Source organism: Marmota marmota, unplaced genomic scaffold (genome assembly GCF_001458135.2).
Source record: "Marmota marmota marmota unplaced genomic scaffold, marMar, whole genome shotgun sequence".
Lineage (NCBI taxonomy): Eukaryota > Metazoa > Chordata > Mammalia > Rodentia > Sciuridae > Marmota > Marmota marmota.
This window is the reverse complement of record NW_026000075.1, coordinates 5,908,497-5,931,489: the sequence shown is the minus strand read 5'-3', so window position 1 is coordinate 5,931,489 and position 22,993 is coordinate 5,908,497. Positions and strand designations below refer to the sequence as shown.

General features: G+C 34.6%; 1 protein-coding gene across 3 annotated transcripts in view; it reads right to left on the bottom strand.

Annotated features, from left to right (window-relative positions):
- Positions 1-22,993, bottom strand: part of Tbl1xr1 (TBL1X/Y related 1) — a 155,664-nt gene that overhangs the window by 57,481 nt on the left and 75,190 nt on the right. The window contains exon 3 of one of the 3 annotated variants that reach the window (XM_048814256.1): positions 3,907-3,936. The exons of the other annotated variants lie outside the window; for them this stretch is intronic. The gene's annotated coding sequence lies outside the window, so the exon portion shown is untranslated. The remainder of the gene's footprint in view (positions 1-3,906; positions 3,937-22,993) is intronic. 3 annotated transcript variants of the gene reach the window in all.

Genomic DNA, 22,993 nt, shown 5'->3' with positions numbered 1-22,993 from the left:
AGAGTTAATTCACCCGCAATTCAATGACTTGAACACTGGTTGTATGACATACTTTGGGCCAGTGGAATTTGCACAGATGTGAAAAATACCATTTAAGAGACATTAGTGTGTCTACTAGCTTTCTTGCTTTTTTCTTCTGCTATAAGATTGAGCATGTCCAACATGAAGCCTTCTCCAAAGTCCTGGATCCCCAAATGTGCAACCCACAGTAAATCCACATTATCTATATGCAAGGTGAATAAAAAGTAAATCTTTATTACTGTAAACCAATGAAGCTGTTATCATAAGGGAAATAAATACACTTTAAAATGGTATTATGGGGCCTACTCATGGATCTCAATGGGAGAGCACTTGCCTAACATGTCCAAGACCTAGGATCCAAGGCCCTGGGTTTAATCCCCAGAGTTTGCCTCAGTGTGTGTGTGCACTTGCGCGCACACAGAATCCCTGAAACAGTATTTGGCTGCATACATCCCTAGGATGTATGACCTAGGAACAAAAAAGGATGACAAAAAAATTTTATAGTGCTTTCATTAGTCTTGTAACATTAATTTGAAACTCTTTAGAATATAAAGAAATTATGTTCTACTCATAATAAAACAAAATTTTCAATAAGACAATATATATAAATACAGAAAAGGTTTTGCCTTTTCTTCATGGTATAGTATAGTATTCTTCAAATTGGCTGTATCTGAAGAATATATCCTAGAGATTACAAGAAGTGGGAGGATGAATGTGCCAAATTATCCTAGAGATAATTCTCCTTGATAGTAAATAGTTTGAATTATTTTGCTTTCATTTAAAATTTTATATGATGGAAGTGAATTAAAAAATAGTTTAATGATCACATTAATATTTTCAATAAAATTCATACAATGGAAAAAAAGCCTTAAAATATGTACTCATAGTCGAGCTGAAATATACATTAAAAACTAGGGATTTATTTTTCTCTTACTAAAAACATTATTTTCCTTACTAAAAACATTAATTATTTTCTCTTACTAAAAACATGCAATACCTAGTTCTAAAAAGACCCATAGCCAATTAATGACAACCCAAGTGGTAATGAGCACACCACACCTACATTATAGTCCCTTAAAATAAACATTTTTCACTTAAACAAATTGGAATTCCTTAGAGTAATGGCCAATATCAGGGCTGAAGCAGGAAGCCTGAAATAGCAGGTCCCCTAAGAAAGCAAAGAAACTATCAAAAATGACTGGTATCACAACAAAAAGAGAAGGTAGCCAACTTAAAGGGACTGATTTTCATCAGCCAAAGATGGTCTGAATAAAATAAAGAACTACTACATTAAAATATATTAAATATAGTTCTTAATTTATAATATTTTAAAAACTAAAAATGAAATATCTTGTTAGTGTACTATCAATTCTTTATTCTAAAAATTGATAACCAAGGCTGTCAGGTAAATACCTGCTTTTTCAGTACAAATTCTATTTCAAGATAGCCCAATACTAATTGTAAATCCTTCTTTACAGAATTCCATCTAAGCAACAGAGAAGCATAAAATACATATAATTAGGAAATAACCATTTTGTTCATTTCTAAGAAAATAATATCTCTGGACACAATCATGTATGGTGCTTAAATGTATTAGAAGAAAAGCTGTTATGAAATTGTATAATGGATGATGTCTTAGTTCATTTGGGCTTCTATTATCAAAAATATATTAAACTAGAAATCAAAATTAAGGTGCCAACACACTTGGTGTCTAGTTACAGCCTAACATATGGGGTACCTTGTTACTGCATCCACATGAGATGAAAGAGTAAAAAGGAGACAAATGAACTCCATCAAGCTTCTTTTAAAATCCTCCTGACCCAGTCACCTCCGAAAGATATCAACTCTTATGACAACTTGAAGATTAGATTTCAACACGGATTTCAAAAAGACATTTAGACCACAGCAGATGGAGCAGGCTAAAAATACTTGAACCTACTAATCAATATCAGTATCACTGAAAGTGAGATAACCAGAAGGTTTATGCTTCATGGCATGATGTACAAGGAAAAGGACCTTATGATCAAAGATTAAAAGTGAACTTAATCAAGTTCCACTACCACTTTAGAGAAATCTACTTTAAAGAAATTACCACTTTAGAGAAATCACTGCATAAGAAATGGAATATGCTCAAGCACACAATTACCTAAAGCCAAAATATGGGAAATATTACAGGACAAATACATCAAGTTCTTCTAAAAGTGAAAGAGACTAACAATGCAGTACCCCCAAAGCAGTGTGTATATCTTAACTGAATTTTGATTAAAACTATCATCTGAAATTGTCATTCAAGACAAAAGAAATAAACATTAATTCCCTTTACCTCTTCCAGTTTCTCATGGGCTTACATCATTTCTGGACTACTGGTGAAACTGGTTTTGAAAATCAGGATGGGGTCCCCTTTCCCTAGTGTTGAAGAATAAACACCTAAGAAATGCCTAGGCAAGAGCAAGAATTTTTATTTAAAGAATAGAACAGAGAGAGATTCATCCAGAGAGGAAGGGTTCCAGAGTTTGTGCACCAGGGAGTGGGGGTGACTTGACTTTATTATAAATTTTAGGTTTCCTTTCTTCTCTTATCTTGGCTAAGCAGTGACCAAAAGCCCAGAGAGGAGCTGCCTGAGGGCACCTCTTCCTATTTTCCCACATCTGCCCTAGAAAGGTAGGAATGGAGCCACCAGAGGGGTACTCATTAACAATTCCTTGTTGGGAGGAGCAATTCCCTGAAGGCAGGTGACCTTGGCAAACCAATCTAAATAATCTACTATTGCTACAGTGCCTGGTCACACTGTAGTAGTTACCAAGAAGTAGTCATCTTAATGAGAGTATAACCCTTAAAAATAGTAGTCAAATGCTAAGAAATAGTAGCACCAACAAAAGAAAAATTCCACAAACTTTAAGATGTTTTTGCTTATTGGTTTTTTATTTTAGTGCTTGGGTGGAATACAGGCCACCACAGACAGTAGGAAGTACTCTTACCACTTTACTATATCCCAAGCTAGTATCTAAAACTCTCTAAGTAAAAATTTTAAAAGTCCAAAAAGAAATTATTAGACTTTATAAAGGGTTAAAATAGCTATTGGTACAAAAGTAAATGAGAGGAATGAAGAACAGCAGCTGGTGAGAACAGCAAATCACTTTTGTGTTAAAAAAAAAAAAAAAAAAAGCTCACCCTGTATATGATGTTGCTGAGTTCCATAAATACAAATATCAAGCAGCATGATGTAATAGAAACAGTCATGGACTGAGTTAGGAGACCTCTGTTCTAGTCTAAGGCCTCAGTTTCCTATCTGTAAAATGAGGGCACTGATTTACATACAGTAGTCCCCCTTATACACAACTCCCTTTACACAGTTTCACTTACCCACAGTCAATCATGCCCTAAAAAATTTAAAATGGAGAATACAGAAGTAAAAAATTGCTAAGTTTAAAATAACTTTTATTACAGTATATTATTATGATTATTTTAAATTTATCACTGTTAATCTTTTACTGTGACCAATTTATTAATTAAAGTTTATCATAGGTATATATTCACAGAAAACTAGCATATTATATACTAGTGACCAGGGCTACCTGGGTTTCAGGGTTCTAGAGAGTCTTGAAATGTATCTCCACAGATAAAGAGAAGACTACTATAATCAGCAAGGGTTTCCTCTAGCTTTAATGCTGAATAAGTCTATAGATTAATTTGGAAAGAAGCAATAGAATGTAGGATTTTTGTTAGGTGTAAAGTTTAAAAGGACACAAATTTTTAGTTGCAAAAAGCAACTACTTTATAACTTTTAACGGCTAAAACAGTTTTCAGGACATTCCAGTCTTGTTATTATCATCATCTAAACAGGATTGGTAATAAGTAACCAAATTATGACATGAAAAGACTTACTTTTTGGCCAGACACAATGCCCAAGTGAATCTACAAAACAGAACAGAAACACTACTGGGCTAGTTCTTACTTTAAGTGATAAAGTACCTTATAACTATATTCCAATAAGTTAACTGGATAAAGAATAAAATGACAAAAAAAATAATCACAGTAAATTAAACAATTTTAATATGCAGTAAAAATAATAATTATGCCTGTGATATCCTTTTGCATTAATGACTATATTTTCCCTATGTGTAACATTTTTTTATAGCTAGCTTCCCCAAAATGCAACTCGGCTTCTCTGACAAGACTAATTGAAAAAAATGATTTGTTTTAGGTAACACATAGAAACATAAAAAGATAGAAAACTAAAACACAAAGATCCTTATCTATGTTGAAAAAATCAAGTTTCTATTGGCAACAAATAATAGGCTTTGGTCCCTCAAAAACTGGTGGTTTTCTAACTGCAACTTCCTGGATATAACTAACTGGTTCTAGCTAATCCTCCAGGAGCTAGCAAATTTAACCATTAGTTTTAAGTTCAAAGATACGCTGGTGTTCTGTTTTATGTTTATTTACTTAGAACTTATGATGATGCAAAAGTTTTTACCTGGTAGACTTAGAACTCCCAGAGAATGAGTCAAAAATTTATTCAGAATATCTTTAAACTATAATGAAACATTTAATGAAAAGGGGCTGGGGATGTGGCTCAAGCGGTAGCGCGCTCGCCTGGCATGCGTGCGGCCCGGGTTCGATCCTCAGCACCACATACAAAGATGTTGTGTCTGCCGAAAACTAAAAAATAAACATTTAATGAAAAGAAAAACTTGTTTCTTAATGTTTGTGTTAATGCAAATTACCTAAAATGGTTTCAAAATAACTTGGCATATACACAATTTCATTTCTCAGTCATTTGACTATTTCACTTTGGCAATACATAATAACATAATATTCAGAGTCACTAATAAAATTTCTCTCTGATTGGTAGAAACAAAGACAAAAAATAAAGCAACCATGATGGGAATGAAATTTTATTCTTGGCTAGTCTTTAAATGGTTGAGCTATCCAAGTGTTCCTGAGATAAAAGTCTCTAAAACCAAACTTTCATTTATACTGTATATTTTCCATTTTAGTTTGGGTATTATGACTTATAATCCTAATGGGCTGACCAAATAACATCATATTTCATGGCAAATAACAGAAATGATACTTTAAAAGGTTCTATTTTGGTTTTGAGCTGTTTTCAGCTATTTTTTTTCCATATACCTTACCTCCCACATCACTTTTTCAAAGAGACTTAAACATTAAGATATTTAATAATAAAAAAAATAGATATTATGAAAAGTATTTTCTTTTTTAAAAAGAGAGAAAGAGAGAGAATTTTTTTAATATTTATTTTTTAGTTTTTTCGGTGGACACAACATCTTTATTTTATTTGTATGTGGTGCTGAGGATCGAACCCAGTGCCCCGCGCATGCCAGGCGAGCGTGTTACCCCTTGAGCCACATCCCCAGTCCCTGAAAAGTATTTTCTTTAGTCAACAACATACAGATGTAAAGCAGCTGCTGCAAAAATTGAAGGCTGGCTGAAATATTCTTCTGTAGAAAGGCACAAGTACAAAGAATAGTAATTGAAGGAGAATTTAGCTAAACAATTAGTTGGTATGTGACATGATTGTGAAGTCCACTTGATTGCTCCCAACTAAGTTTCTTCTTTCTCTTCTTTTTTGGGGTCCTGGAAACAAATCCAGGATATCACCCATGCTACTGGGTAAGTGCTGTACCACTGGGCTATAACCCAGTCTACCAGAATAGCCTTCCTAAGAGTAAAATTAGCAAGGATACAATTACATATTATAGGACTGCATTTAATAACAATATGCTTGTTTCTCAAAACTTTATAATAAAAGAACCACAAAATCCTGAACAGTGATAATCTACTTTTTAATCTATCAACAGTCATCAATAAGTTACCGTATTTCTTAAAAAAAAAAAAAAAAAAGACTATTTTTTTAAAACACAATCTAGTCATTTCAAACTGGCTAACAATTCTAACATTAAAATCTAGACAGCATTTCTTTCCTGAAAAATAAATACAACACACTAGAAGATATCATAAACCACACTTCACAAATGACAACTGGGCAATTAGAAGAGTAGGAAGAGAATCTAATCATTTCCTGTAATAGCATTTTTAAAATGTGTTCAAAATAAACAAACCAAGGGATCATCACCTGTTGATCATACCTGAATAAGCACACTCTATGTATCCACCCTCTCCAAATGTAAAATCTTAATCTGTGCGTGACCAGCACGCTAGCTTCATACTAGAGGTCCTAAGCATAGAAGTTAACTAGTGAGATCAAAATAAACACACATAAACTCAATTTACCTTTTTCTTGACCAGGTCAGAGACGGCCCTCCCCGGCTCCTGCCACCTGGTGGGGTAGCGAGGTTTACACAAGAGACTAGCAGGAGAGAGGAAGGGCATGCCAGAGAGTAGCCTTTTATTGGAGAACAAGAAATTCAGGGGAAAATATCATCCAGTGAAGGTCGAGGGGGACAGCATTCCAAGGTCTGTTGAGAGCCACAGCCAAGTAGGGATGGCACATGGCATTGCCAGAAGGAGTGGTTGAGAGGTGGCCAGTGAGCCATTAAGATGATGATAATTAAGTTAAGCTGTGTATAACTGCTGTGACTGCATGATGCTGGATTGAAACAGGTTGTGTATTCAGTTGTATATAGACCCTTGCTGTCCAGCAATAGGGAGGTTCCTGCTGCCTCAGGAATTTTTGCGCCCGCTATTTTTGAGTTCTCCCGGAGTTCCCGTGGAGGTCCTGTTGAGTTCATGCGGAGCCCCAGAGAGAGAGGAGAGAGTTCCCGGGGAGTGCAAGTGGAGTGCCCGTGGAGTTCAGGCAATAAAGGAGTTCCTGTTTGAACCTACAAGTGCCTCATGGCGGCTAGGTTATTTGTGCCCAGCCAGACTGCGGCAAAGGTCAGGGTTCAGGGTCAGTGATTGGTCTCAGGGTCAATGGTCAGTCACACCCCAACATGGATGGGCTCTTGTACTTAAAAAGGGTGGGAATAAGTTCTGACACAGCTTGGCCAGAATGCCTCACACCCAGTCAGGGAGGTGCCCAATCACATGTGAGAACGGCTTCCCACAAATCTTGAGTTATCAAACTGAACTACAGTAGTTCCCCACCTTATTCGTCAATGATACATTCATTCTAGAACCCCCAATGGGCCTGAAATAGCAGATAGTACCAAATCTTATACACACACACACACTACATTTTTCCTAAACATAACTATAACTTTAGTTTATAATAAGATACAATAAGAGATTAGTAATAATTGGAATAATTGAATTGGAATAATCATAACAATATACTGCAATATAAGTTATATGAATGTGGTGTCTCTCTCAAATTATCTTACTATAAAAACTTTCCACCTTTCACATGAAGGAAATACAATGCATATCCAATCTGTCAGCATCACTACTCTTGCACTTTGGGGCAGTTAATAAGTAAAAATAAGGGTACTTAAATACAAGCACTATGATAAAGCAACAGTCAATCCAATAACCCAAATGGCTACTAAGTGAATAAAAAGTGGAGAGCATATACAGAAAAGATACAGTGGGACAAAGAAATTATCAAGATCCTGGTCAGGATACCACAGTTCAAAATCTCCAACAATATTCAGAATGGTACATAGTTTAAAAACTTATTAATTGTTTATTTCTGCAATTTTTCATTTATTATTTTCAGGCTGTGGTTGAACATGGGTAAAGGAAACCTTGAAAAGTCAGTATATGGATACAGGGGACTGTTACAAATTGTCACCTAGGCATGTTTCATTCTCTCAGTTTTATTTATACTTCTATCTGCAAACTAAGTGGTTCAGAATTTGATGCACAAGCAGAAACAAGTCACTGATGAACTCTGAACTATTTTCAAATTTTAAAAAATACCCATTTTGAAAAATGCCACAAAAAACATATATTAACAATAGAAACCTGATTTAGAGAACATCTACCGACTAGCTTTATTTTTATATTTATGAAAATTTTCAAACATACAGATAAAAATATTTACATAGCAAGCAAATGGACTTTAAAATTAACATTTTCTAGTATTCATCACAAAGCCAGTCATCAAAATACTTCCTACATAATACTTCAGCTCACCCATCATTGATATGATTAAATATTTAAAGAAAAAATTCACAAAAATATAATGAACACACATTAGCTATACCAGTCAAAGAGTTCTGCCAAATTCATATAACTAACTGAAATCCCTAAAAGAACACAGAATGTTAAAATCACCCTCGTAAAACTTCAACTTTTACTTTTCCCATCCCTGTCAACTACTACTTTTTTCTCCCAGCATAAATTATTAGTTTTGTGTCTTCCACATTTCTACAACAACAGATTAGGTTTTTATTATGTCATATATATGGAATCACACATTATGTCCAGCTTTGTGTTAAGACTATATTCAATCAACATAGTGTTTTGAAATAAATCCATGTTGTTGCAGGTATAAAGTTTGTTCTTTTCAATTGCTCAATAGCTTCAGGTCTGTTTATCCATTTTCTAGTCTGCAGATTAAGGATCAGCCACACTGTCAGCATGGTTTTCTGAGAACTCCTACTCCTTTCTCCTGCATAACTCCATAACTCTACAGCCACTGTGGTTAACTCCAAACTCTTCTGATTTCTCTGCCAACAGGATCCTGTCCTTAAGCAAAAACACTGAAACTGGAAGTTTCAATGTCTCTTTAAAGAATCCACTCCAGTCTGTTTTATACTTCTTTTTGGTTTGATCTACAGTAATCTTATAATGCTTCTTTTTTTATATGTTGCCCAGAGACTATGGTCATATTTGTGGGAGGTTTTATCCCAATCGGAAGTTTTGTCCCATGGGAAACAGTATTCTTTTTTTGGAATTAAAACTTTACTGTTCTTCTGAACACATTTGTTAAAACACAGAATTGACCTTTTTGTTGTGTTTTTCCCACCCTCAATATCTTGATTAAGCCAGTTCTTCTCAATGAAAAGAGCTAAACTAAACCGGGAAATATGGTCTCTGGTGATGAAGAGTATGAAATGAAATCCAGGCTAGAGGGAATGCAGAAGGGGATCCTATAATTCTGTATATTAACCAAAATAAGTCCCAAATTCACTTCAAAGTCTTCACAGAGCATATGCTTCTTACTGCACTGGTCAGGTCTGCAAAACTAAAGATAAAAGCCACAGTTCAAGTGCCAAACTAAGTCCCGTGGGACCAATTCAAGGAGTAGACCCAAAGCAACACAGTGAAGGCTTTGAAAACTGAAATGATTCCAGACTACTGCCCACAAGCAAGACAAAGTTTAATGGTCTGGAGCCCATGATATAGCTCACAGGTAGAGCACTTGCCGAGCATATGAAAGGCCCTAGGTTCAATCCCCAGAACTATAAAAAATCCACAAAAACAAACTCAAGAATTTGTAGTCCGAGCCTAACTATTATCACCTGCTTTAAATTTTAAAAATTACAAATTAAAAAAACTAACATTGTCCAGAGCTGGTACCATCCAAAATTAAATAAACATACAAAGATTCAAGAAAAGCCGACCAATTGTGACAATAGATGCCAAACTTGAGAAGATCCAGATGTGAGAATTATCAAACAAAGAGGCACTTGAAATGACAGAAAAGAGATGTTCTCTTTATAAGTATAAAAAGAAACAAATGGAAACTTTACAACTAGGAAAAAAACATGGAAAAATAGATAACAAAGTATAGAAAAAGGAGAGTAACAATGAAAATAAATGATCTTCCTAGGTAAGAGAATACAAATAGAGGACAGAATTATAAGTTTTAATACATGAAAAATTTCCTGAAATAATAAGTTGTTTAATTTTCAACAAGGATACAAATCTAGAGAACTGTCACCAAGATGCTTTCATCCCTATCATTCTATCCTCTCCTGAGGTCCCATGAAAACTCTTTACATCTCACCTCTGAAGAACATTCTCTTATGCAGAATTTAAAAGAAAATTAAAACTAAGAATGAGATCCGATTCAAGTCTTGGTTCAGTAACTATGACAAAAATATATGATATGGGATAACTTCTATAAGCACTAGTTCCCCGTTTGTAAAATGAGGACTGACTCAATATGCAATGAAAACTATTTTGTAATAAAGTCCAAGAATCTAATTTTAGGAACCTTTACAAGAGGGCCATTCCAGTCTTCCCAAATATTAGCATTACCCATTTTCTTCAGTATTCTGATTACCCGTTTCCAGCAGACAGGAGGAAACTGACAGGCAAAGTAGTTGTAATTTCAAAGGTCTAGAACACCACCTTCCAACAGATATGTTGTGCAAGCCACCATGCAAAACCACATATGCAAATTCTAAGTATTCTAGTAACCACATGAAAAAAAAAAGAAAAAGAAACAGGTGTAATTTATTTTGGTAATATATTTAATTTAACCCAATACATCCAGAATATTATCATTTCTTACACAGTCCCTTCTTATGCACAGTTTCATTTACCCATAGTCAACCAAGCCTTGAAAATATTAAATAGAAAAATCCAAACACAACCCATAAATTTGAGAAAACATACAGTATACAGAGAGTATGGTACTATCCAGTTTCAGGCATTCAAGATATGTCTTAGAACATATTCCGTGCATGCGCGCGCGCGCGTGTGTGTGTGTGTGTGTTGGGGGGGGGACTGCTATTATCATTATTTTACAATTAGATGTGTTCACTTTTTTCTAAATAAAGCCTTCAAAAGTTCAACAAGCATCTTATATTGACACTGAATATCAATTCTCACTAGTCATATTTCTGAGTCTCAACAACTACATATTGCTAGTGGCTACCACACTGTACAGACTAGGTCTAGTAATATAGGTGAAAGGGTGGGGGAAGGAAGTAGAGCCAACAGCAAATAAGGGCCAAGATGTCTCAATATAAGTACTCTGGCTTACATGTACACATACACAAACTGCACAATGGTACTGAAAGTGTCTGCCCTTTCGCACAGTATAAAATAAATCCTAATTTTGAAATATATTTCCATTGCTATACTGTAGCTAGAGTCTATAATGTTTTCGAATGGTGGAAAAAACTATAAGGTAGTATTTCAAAATAAATAAATTAAGGAATACTTATTTTTAGGAAAAATATCATTTATTCTATCCTGTCTGCAATTAAGGAAAAAAGTTCCTGTAAGGCAAATATGAAATCTCTTCTTCAAAAGGAAATAATCTAAAGCTTACTTAACAAATACTGGATTCTTTACTCCAGAATTCCCCCCAACTGCAATCACCAAATTGTTTTTCAAGCATATTACAAATCAACAACTGATCTTTGTGAGAATCTGGAGTCCTGCTTTATTTCAACATGCCATGGTTTCTATCTTCTGCATATTAGAACCGAGTACAGACATATGCTAAGAGAGGAGAAGGCTTGGTTAAACAGAAATAATGGTTTCCTTGTCAATAAAATGGAGATAAAAACAACTTTGCAAAAATATTTAAGATATCTACTCTTAACACAGAATACATGCTAACCATTTCACTTTTAGTACGATTTTTATTTACTTCTTCAAGTATAAAAACACTTTCAAAAGACTTGAAAGTAATAGGGAACTATTCAGGAAGAGAATGGGAATGGGTAGTAAAGAAAATAAAAGGGAAGTTGAATAAGATCAAATCACATAGACTTGTATAGAAATTTCACAATAAAACCCATTATTTTGTGTAGTTAATGTGTGCTAATCACTATAAAAATATTTTTTAAATCTAAATTAATCAATATTGTCTTTTGGAATTTCTCCTAAACATTTAAAATATTCCTATTAACTTTAAATTGTCAAAAAAAAAAAAAAAGATCTGTTAAGTTCAAAAACCCTTGTGCTTCAAGTCACCATTAAAAAATATCAGGTTGTGGGCTGGGGTTGTAGTTCAGTGGTAGAGTGCTTGCCTCACATGCGTGAGGGCCTTGGGTTCAATCCTCAGCACCACAAAAAAATAAAGACATCATGTCCATCTACAACTAAACAAATGTTTAAAAAAAAAATCCGGCTGTGAGGAATCCAAAATGATCCCATTAAATATTTACCTGGATATCTCTTTTACACACTAATTTTAGCATATTTCTTTCTCTTTAGAGCAAAGATTAAAAACTATACAATATTATCAAATGGAAGGATAAATGGATAAAAAGAAGGAAGAATGGGGACAAAAATAAGAACCCTCAATGACTTCAGAATACCTATGAAATAATCAATGGTCTTCAGTTTCAAATTTTATGGCTATATTGCTAAGACTGGACCAAGCAAACTGACGTAAATGGCCAGAACCTAGTGAGACTAAATTAATAGACTATGGAGAGTTTGAGAAGTCAGTAAAACCTAAAAATATGTAGATAATGCTCAGTAATAAAACCCATTTTAATGTTACTCCATTAAAATTATTCAAAGTATGAAAACTATTTTTTAAATAACAATAGCAATTTACCGCAATTTAATATAAGGATTGAATCCATGTGAATATCTGGAGTTTGTCTTTTAAGTGATAACAAAACACCTCAGGTTCTATTTTAGACTTTTGTTATTGCAGCCTCAGATAATCTAACAACAAAGAAACAAGGGATTGTTAAATACACTCCATTTTGTGTGTGCCCTTTTCTTCATTAAAAAAAAAAAAATTTAAAGTAAAACCCTATATGACTTACACCTCTTCAATATACCCTCTTATTGTTGATTTGATAAATCAGCTCCCCAGAGGCTTAAATTAGGATGAATACTTTACAAAATGCTATGCATACTGCAGTGTCATTCATTCTTCACAGTTCATACCACTTCAAAGTCACACAATAAATCCTAACAAATGGTAAATGACAATGAACTTTTATACAACAAGCAGAACAAATTAATGTATACATGATACACTTAAGTGGCAGACAATAAGAGAACAAATTACTGGCTCCTCAATATGCAGCAAACTACTTCTTGGTAGGTAGCTACCTCTTCATTGGGACACAATTTTATTAAGTATGGCCTGCCACTTTATCAGTTCTTTTAAGGATAATCAAATTCTGAGAGAAAAAATATTAAAGAGATACAAAGAAGCTGAAGAATGTAGATAATTTGCTAATTTACACTAAGAACTGGAATTGGCAATTAAATGGAATATTCATGGAGACAGCAGAGGCTGGCAGTGCCAAGGCCATATCCCCACTTCACTCAACTCTCCTGAAGAAAATTTCCACTTCTCATTACAAAGAATCTGGAATCTTTACTGACCTTAGGTCAGGTCATAAATAAAGTGCAAAGGAGTTGGTGCCCTGCCCTCCCCAAAGCATAACCTCACCAATAAAGAAAGGGGTTGACAGAAAAAAATATACAGACACCCTTGTCCCTAGAGTAGAATAACTCAAAGAAACACTGTAGCCAAATTGAGTTGAGCCTCTGCACAATAAATCCTTCTCTTTGGAGTATTTTGGTTCTCTTCTCTATTCTCTGCTCTCCCGCTGGAAATTTCTAGAATCATCTTTCAAAAAAAAAAAGGTTACAATCAAGCGTCTAATTCTGTGAGAAGCAAACCTTCTAAAACTACTCAGTTGGGCCTTATTAGTAGTAGAAATTCTTGTAAAACCAAATTAGTTTTTAGAACTTGTTACATACATGGAGTATCAAAACCAGAAAACAGAAGAGTTGAGGGATTGATCCACAAGATCGAAAGGCTTCTATGTTTTAAGATAAAAATATATCTTTGTAACAATTCAAAGAAAAAATGCGAACAGCTCTACAAAATATGAAATTTTGTGAATTAGAGTCATAAGACCACATAAACAACCAGCAGTTTCCATCCTCATATCAGATAAAGTGGACTTCAAGCCAAAGTTAGTCAGAAGGGACAAAGAAGGATATTTCATACTGCCTATGGAAATTATACATCAACAAGACATAACAATCGAAAACATTTATGCCCCAAACAATAAAGCATCTACATACATCAAACAAACCCTTCTCAATTTCAAGAATCTAAAAGACTACAACACAATAATACTGGATGACTTTAACACAACTCTCTCACTCCTGGATAGATCTACCAAACAAAAACTAAACAAAGAAACCACAGAACTAAATAATACAATCAATAATTTGGACTTAATGGGCATACACAGAATATTTCATCTTGTCAATCAGCAAATACACCTTCTCAGCAGCACATGAATCCTTCTCTAAAACAGACCATATCTTATGCACAAAGGAACTCTTAGTAAACTCTTAGTAAATAGGAAAAAACTGATACTACCCTGCATTCTATCAGATCATAATGGAATGAAATTAGAAAACAATGATAAAATAAAAAACAGAAGCTACCCCAACACCTAAAGAACACCATTGAATGTATGGATAGGAGAAGAAATCAGGGATGAAATTTTAAAAATACTTAGAGGTAAATGAGGACATCGAAACAACGTATCAAAGTCTCTGGGACACTGTGAAGGCAGTACTAAGAGGGAAGCTCAGTGCATTGAGCTCATTGATTAATATAAAATCAACAACTGTCCTAACAGTATATCTAAAAGCCACAGAAAAAGAAGAACATCAAAAGTAGTAGAAGGCAAGAAATAATTAAAATCACAGCTGAAATCAATCAAATTGAAATAAAAAAAATTCAAAAAAATTGACAAAAAAGTTGATTCTTTAAAAAAATAAAAGATGGTAGGCATCAAAAGCCTACTAACCAAGAAAAGTCCAGGACCAGATGGATTCTCAGCTTAGTTCTACAAGACCTTCAAAGTTGAATTAACCCCAATTCTCAAATTATTCCATGAAAAGAAAAGGAGGGAACTCCTCCAAACTCATTCTATGAAGCTAGTATCACCTTGATATCAAAACCAGACAAAGACATAGTAAGGAAAAAAAACTTCAGACCAATATCCCTGATGAACACAGATGCAAAAATTCTAAATAAAATTCTGGCAAATCACATACAAAAACATTAAAAAGATAGTGCACAACAATCATATGATCGTATTAATAGCTGCAGAAAAAGCATTTGACAAAATACAGCACTCCTTCTTCAAAGCACTAGAAAAACCAGGGATAGTAGGAACATACCTCAACATTGTAAAAGCTGTCTATGCTAAACACAATGACAACACCATGCTAAATGGATTAAAAATTGAAAGTATTCCCCCTAAAAACTGAAACACGACAATGATGCCCTCTATCACCACTTCTATTCAACATAGCCCTGGAAATCTAGCCAGAGTAATTAGAGAGACAAAAAGAAATTAAAGGCATACAAATAGGAAAAGAAGAATTCAAACTATCACTGTTTGCTGACGACATGATTTCATATTGAGAAGATCAAAAAAAAATTCTATCAGAAAACTTCTAAAATTAAATAAATTCAACAAGTATATATAAATCAATAGCCATAAATCAAACAGGTTCCTGTACATCAGTAATGAATTCACTAAAAGAGAAATTAGGAAAACTATCCCATTCACAACAGCCCCCAAAATAAAATATTTAGGAATTTTTCTAACAAAAGAGGTAAAAGACCTCTACAATGAAAACTGCAACACATTAAAGAAATTGAAGAAGACCTTACAAGATGGAATGATATCCCATATTCTCGGATAGGCAGAATTAACACTGTCAAAATGGTTATACTACCAAAAACACTACACAGATTTAATGCAATTCCTATTAAAATTCCAATGACATTCTTCATAGAAACAGAAAAAGCAATCATAAAATTCATTTAAAGAAATAAGAGATCCAGAATAGCCAAAGTAATCCTTAGCAAGAAAAGCGAAGCAGGAGGCATCACAATACCAGACCTTAAACTATATTATGGAGCCATGGTAACAAAAACAGCATGGTTAGAACACAATAGAAGACAGAGAAAAACCCACATAAATACAGTTATCTCACACTAGCAAAGGCGCCAAAATCATTCATTGGAGAAAAGATAGCCTCTTCAACAAATGGTACAGGGAAAACTGGAAATCCATATGACCTAGAATAAATTGAACCTCTTATCTGTCAACCTGCACAAAACTCAACTCAAAGTTGATCAAGGACCTAGTCATTACACCAGAGACCCTGCAACGACTAGAATAAAAAGTAGGCCCAACTTTCTATCATGTCAGCTTGGGAACCAACTGCTTTAATAAGACTCTTATTTAAAGCACAAGAAGTAAAATCAAGAATCAATAAATGGGATGGATTCAAACTAAAAAGCTTCTTCACAGCAAAGGACAATCAACAACATGAAGAGAGAGCCTACAAAATGGGAGAAATCTTTACCACCTGCACCTCAGATAGAATATTAACCTCCAGGAAATACAAAGAACTTGAAAAACTTAAAAAACCCAAATAATCCAATCTACAAATGGGCTAAGGAATCGACAGAATTCACAGAAGAAAAACAATCAATCAACAAACATATGAAAAAAATATTCAACACCTTAGCAATTAGAGAAATGCAAATCAAAACTATACACTGAGATTTCCATCTCACTCTAGTCAGAATGGCAATGATCAAGAATAAAAGTAAAAATAAATGTTGTTAAGGATGTTGAAAAAAGGTACACTCATACGCTGCTGGTGGGACTGCAAACTAAAAGCGAATGAGAAACAGGACCCAATGTTCATTAGGCATAAATCAAAAAAGGCATAATTAATAAACATCTCTAAGAACAATGAACATAAGTCTCCAATTCTCCAATTAAAAGATATATACTGGCAGAATGGATTAAAAGACAAAAGTCAGTTATATGTTATTTCCAAGAGACTTATCTTACAGGAAAAGACAGCAATAGCCTAAAAGAAAGAATGGAAAATAATAATCCATACAAATGTAGCTGGAAAACTAGCAGAAGTAACCACTCTCATATCTGCAAAACAGACTTCAAGCCAAAATTAATCAGAAACAAGGAAAGTCACTTTATAGTGGTAAAAGTAAAAATTAAACAAAAAATTTCAATGATACTAAATATTTATGTCCCAAATGTCAGTGCACTTCTAACTACATAAAACAGATATCACTAGACATTGAAACTCAGACCTCTATTCAATAATACTGGGTGATTTCAACACATCAATAGCTAAGCCATCTCAGCATAAACTTAATAAAGATTCTTCAGGGCTAAAAAATATTATAAATCAAATGACCCTAACACACATCTATAAAACATTTCCTCCAATAATAGTCAAATTCAATTTGTTCTAAGCTACTCATGGTACCTTCTCCAAAACACACTATATTCCAGACCAAAAAACACCTATGAAGGCATTTCTAAGAAGAACATTTATAGCTATAAGCACCTACACATAAGAAAATCAGAAAGATCCCAAATAAACAATCTAACATGAATCTCAAAGCCCTTAAAAAGCAAGAAAAATAATCCTAAAATAAACAGAAGGAAGAAAATACTTAAGGTCAGATGAAAATCAATGAAATAGACAATAAAAAAAATAAAACGATCAATGAAATTAAAGAGTTGGGTCTTTGAAAAGACAGACAAGGGTGATAAAACTTTCACCAAACTAACCCAAAGAAAAAGAAGACCCAAAACATTAAAATTACATGTGAAGCCACATGTAGTAGCACACACCTGTAAACAAACCCAGTGACTTGGGATGCTAAGGTAGCAGGATGGCAAGTTAGAGGCAAGCCTCAGCAATTTGGCAAGGCGCTAAGCAACTTAGTGAGATCTTGTTTCAAAACACAAAAGGACTGGGATGTGTACTGTTCAACAGTAAATATCCCTAGTTTCAATCCCCAGTACCCCACCCAAAAATTAGAAATACAAAAGGAGATATCATTGCAGATTTCAAAGAAATCCTGAGCATCATTAGGGACCGGTTTGAAAACATATTTCAAAAAAACCTGGAATAAATGGATACATTTCTAGATATACATATTGCCAAAAATGAAATGATTGGAATACTGAAATGAAATGGATACAAAAAACCCTAGGCAGACACCGCCCCCGCCCCAGCAAATAAGACTGAAACAGTGCTTTAAAAACCTTCCATCAAAGAAAAGTCCAGAACCAGATGGAATTTTCAGTGGATTCCTACTAGACCTTAAAAGAAGAACTAATGTCAATGCTCCCCAAATTATTCCATGAATTACAAAGGGATGGAATACTGCTAAATTCACTCTATGAAGCCAGTATCACCCTGATACTAGAACCAGATAAGGAGACATGTGGAAAAGGAAAGAGAAAACAAACAAACAAAAAAGACCACTATCCTTGATAAATTTAAAACCATATTAAGATGGTACATCATAACTAAGTTGGTTTTACTCCACAGTTGCAAGGATGGCTCAACATAAGCAAATCAACTTAAGTAAATCAACAAATGCAATCCATTAAATAATTAGAATAAGGACAAAAATCATATAAGTCATCTCAACAGATGGTAAAAACGTCTTTCACAAAATTCAAGACCCATTTGGTATAAAAACACTGAGAAAATAGAGTGGGAAGGATCTTACTACCTCAAGCATCATAAAGGCTGTACACAACAAACCCCAAACAAACAACAAAGTAAGTGGGGAAAAACCAAAAACATTTCCTTTAAAATCCAGAATAAGACAAGGATGTCTACTCTCATCACTCCTATTTCAATATAGTACTAGAAATTCTAGCCAGCGCAATTAATCAAGGTTCAAGTTTAAAAAAGGGAAGAAGTCAAATAATCACTGTTCGAAGATCCTTTACTTAGAAGATCCAAATAGCTCTACCAGAAGACTGCTGGGGCTGATAAAGAAATTCAGTAAAGTTGCAGGGCACAAAATTAATATACAAAAATAATGCCTTTCATGTACACCAATAATAAATCTGCTGAGAAAGAAATGCGGTGGGGGGGGGATCCCATGCACAATAGCCTCAAAGAGAGAGGGAGGGAGGGACAGACGAATGAACGAACCGAACCAACCTAGGAATAAATCTATCCAAAGACATGAAAGACCTATACAATGAAAATTATAGAAGACTAAAGAAAGAAAATGAAAACACCACAAAGTGGAAAGATCTCCTATGTTCATGGATAGTGTTATGGTTTGGAGATGAGGTGTCCCTGAAAAGCTCACAAGGGGGACAATGCAAGAAGGTCTGGAAGAGAAATGATTGGGTCAAGCCTTAACATAATCAGTGAGCTGATCCCTGATAGGATTAACTGAGTGGTGGCTGGAGGCAGGTGAGGTGTGGCTGGAGGAAGTGGTTCATTGGGGTGATGGCTATGGAATATATATTTTGTATCTGGAGAGTGGAGATCCACTCTCCCTCTCTCTCTGCTTCTGATCATCAAGTGAGGCGCTTCCTTCTGCCACACTCTCCCCCCATCATGTTCAGCCTCACCTCAAGCCATGAGGAATGGAGCTTGCCTTCTAGGGATGGAAACCTCTGAAACTACGAGGCCTCAAATATAACTTTTCTTCCTAAAATTATTCTGGTCAGATCTTTTAGTCAGCAACAAAAAAGCTGACTAAAACAGATAAGCACAATTTTTTTAAAAAGTGTTAAAATGGCCATATTATCAAAAGTGATCTACAGATTCAATGTAATTTCCTTCAACATACCAATAACATTCTTCAAAGAAATGGGGGAGGGGCCACCCTAAAATTCATATGGAAGAATAAAAGACTCAGAAGACCCAAAACCATTTCAGAGAGAGAGAGAGAGAGAGAGAGAGAAATGCTAGAGGCATCACAATATTGTACTACAGACCTATAGTAATAAAAACTGCATGGTACTGCATAAAAATAGACACAGAGACCCATGGAAAAGAACTGAAAACACAGAGAGAAACCCACAAAGATATAGTCAACTGGTCACGAAAAACATACGCTGGAAAAGAGCATCTTTTTAACAATTGGTGCTAGGAAAATTGAATATCCACACATATAAGAATAAACAAAGGACCCATATCACTCATTTTGACAAAAGTCAATTAAAAATGGATCAAACACCTTGCAATTAAACCAAAAACTGCATTGGCTGGAAGAAAACAGGGCTAATACTCCAATATCTAGGCAGAGGCAATGACTTCCTCAATAGAACTCGTAAAGTTCAAGAAATAATCCTAAGAATAAATGATATGGTATCAAATTTAAAAGTTTCTACAGAGCAAAGGAAACAATTAAGAATCGGAAGAGAGAACTTACAGAATGGGAGAAAAATCCTTCCTACCTCATATTCACACAGAGGATTAATATCCATAATGTATAAAGAACTCAAAAAACTTACCACAGAAAAACAAATAAGATAATAAACAAATGGGCAAATGAAAAATGAACTAAACAGATACTTGTCAAAAGAAATTCCAATAGCCAACAAATACATGAAAAAAATGTTCAACATTTTTTAGCAATGCAAATTAAAACTATACAGAGATATCATCTCACTCCAGTTGGAACTGCAGCCATCAAGAATACAAATAAGAATAAACGCTGAAGAGGATACTTTTATATTGGTAATAGAACCGTAAATTAATATAATCACTATAGAAATCAGGCTCCTCAAAACATGAGGAATGGAACCATCATGACAAACTACCCCATACCTTGATATTTTTCCAAAAGATCTAAAATCAGCATACTATAGTGATAACATGCGTACCCATAATAGCAGCAGCATAATTCACAAGAGCCATATTATAGAAGCAGCCTAGGTATCCATCAACAGTTAAAGCAAATATGGTATATATACACAGTAGAGTTTTATTAAGCCATAAAGAAGAAATTATATCATTTTCTGGTAAATGGATGGAATTGGAGAATATCCTGCTGAGTGAAATAAGCCAAGGGTCACATGTTTTCTCTAATATGGAAACTAGGAAGGAGGGGAGGGCGGGAAGGAGTGTGGGGACTGTAGGGGAGAGGGGGCAGCTCCTCACAACAGAAAAGAGAGCAGTGGAGTGGCAGAAGACGGTGAAGGAAAAGTGCCAGGAATAAAACTGATGAAATTAAAAATATGATATTGTGTGCATGTACCAATAAGTAACAACAAATCCAAATGTGCATCACTATAATCCATCAATAAAAAGGAAAAAACACTGACAAAGAATTTACATTTAAAAAAATAAAATGCTATATCTGTATCAAAAATACCATACATGTACTTCGCTTCCCCCAACCAGAAGCAATGAACATTGTTAGCACTAGATTGTGGCTCTGATTACTATTTTTCACTAAAAGGAATCGAGGTCTTCTTCTCAGAGACAGAGCTGATTTGGGGACCAAGGAAGAGCATGCACAAGAGATTATAAACATCTTGTATGAACAATACCAGACTAGTGGCATCATGTCAGAGACTCAAAACCAACTTGGAAAGCTTCCTCTGGCCAAGACAATCTGACATTAATAAGAATGCTAATACAAAGCAGTAAAACACATTGTATGTTTACATGTACAAGCTCAAAATAACACTGGGAAACACAACAACAACAATTAAAAAAACCCTTAGTGGTTACCTTTCCAGGAATCTAGGTAACAACTAAGTCCTTGAAAATCAGCAAAGAAAGGAAACAAACAACATTCCAATGTAACTTACCTGCACAAACAGAACTGTGCCACAGAGTAACCAAATATCTGATGGAAGTTTCTCTTTACAAAAATATCACAGCTAAGCATGATGTCATTTGTATATTGACATTTTAGTACATTCTCAAGGAAATAATGAACCTATACAATGATCATGACAATATCATGAATGGAATCAACAAGTGTTATATGCCTCTTCATGGGAGCACTTAGCACCACCTATGAAATATTCTGCCTCCCCAAAAGAGGAGCTGTATATCTAATTAGGATTTGCAGAAAATACAAGGAAAAGAAGTACTTTTTTTACTACAAAGATGCAACTAACAAAATATATAATGTGGGAAGTTTTTCAGGACAAAAAAAGGGGGAAAAATTAAATAAACGGGTAGCAGCATAACCTGTACATGGCAACCAAGTAAAATGTATGAATTGTGTTCAGATTCTATAGAAACATTATTTAATAGCAGTTTAGGAACAACTAACTTATGTTGGTGATATTATTGCCAATACCTCACATCCATTAGGATGGCCACTCTCAAACAGAAAATAAAGTTGTTTAGAATGTGTACACACTGTAATCTTGGTGTACTGTTAAGGCTAAGGTGGGGATGTAAAATGGTGACGCTGCTACATAAAAGCGTATAAAAGTTCCTTGAAAAAGATAAACTAGAGCTGAGATACATGTAAGCCCAGTGACAGAGCACTTGACTACCATGTGGAAGGCCCTGAGTTCAATCCCCCAACCTTATTAAAAAAAAAAAGTAAGACTAAAATTACTGTTAAAACCTGCAATCCCACCTCTAGTATTCCAAAAATGAATTCCAAAAGAATTGAAACTAGGATATCAACGAAATATAACACATCCATGTTAACAATAGCACTATTCACAAGAGCCTAAAGGTTGAAGCGATCCTAATGTCCACCAACAAATAAAAGGAGAAAGAAAATGTGATATGTATAGACAACCAAGTATTATTCGGCCTTTTAAAAAAAGGAAATAACGTTACAGGCTACAACACAAACTTCAGGACATTATACTAAACAGAAGAAGACAATTTAAAAAAGTTAAATATTGTAATGATGTTATTTTATGAGCTATTTAAAGTAATCAAACTAACAAAGTAGTAGCAATAAGAAGTAAAAAGGCTACTGCCTAGGACTAGAGGAAACAGGGCACAGGTAACAGTTGTACACCATGAAAAAAAATTCTAGAGATCAATTACAAATCAATGTGAATATAGCAAACAATGCTGAAGTGTATACTTAAAATGGTCAAGATGGTAAACGTAGGTAGGCAAAGTGGTAGACACCTATAATCCCAGCTACATGGGAGGCTAAGGTAGGGGATCCAAGTTCCAGGCCAGCCTAGGCAATTTAGCAAGACCCTATCTCAAGAAATAAAAATAAATGTTATGCATATATGTAAATTACATACATACATACTGGGGATTGAACCAAGAGGCACTTTACCACTGAGCTACATTCCCAATGCCTCACTCACCCCCCCCCCCC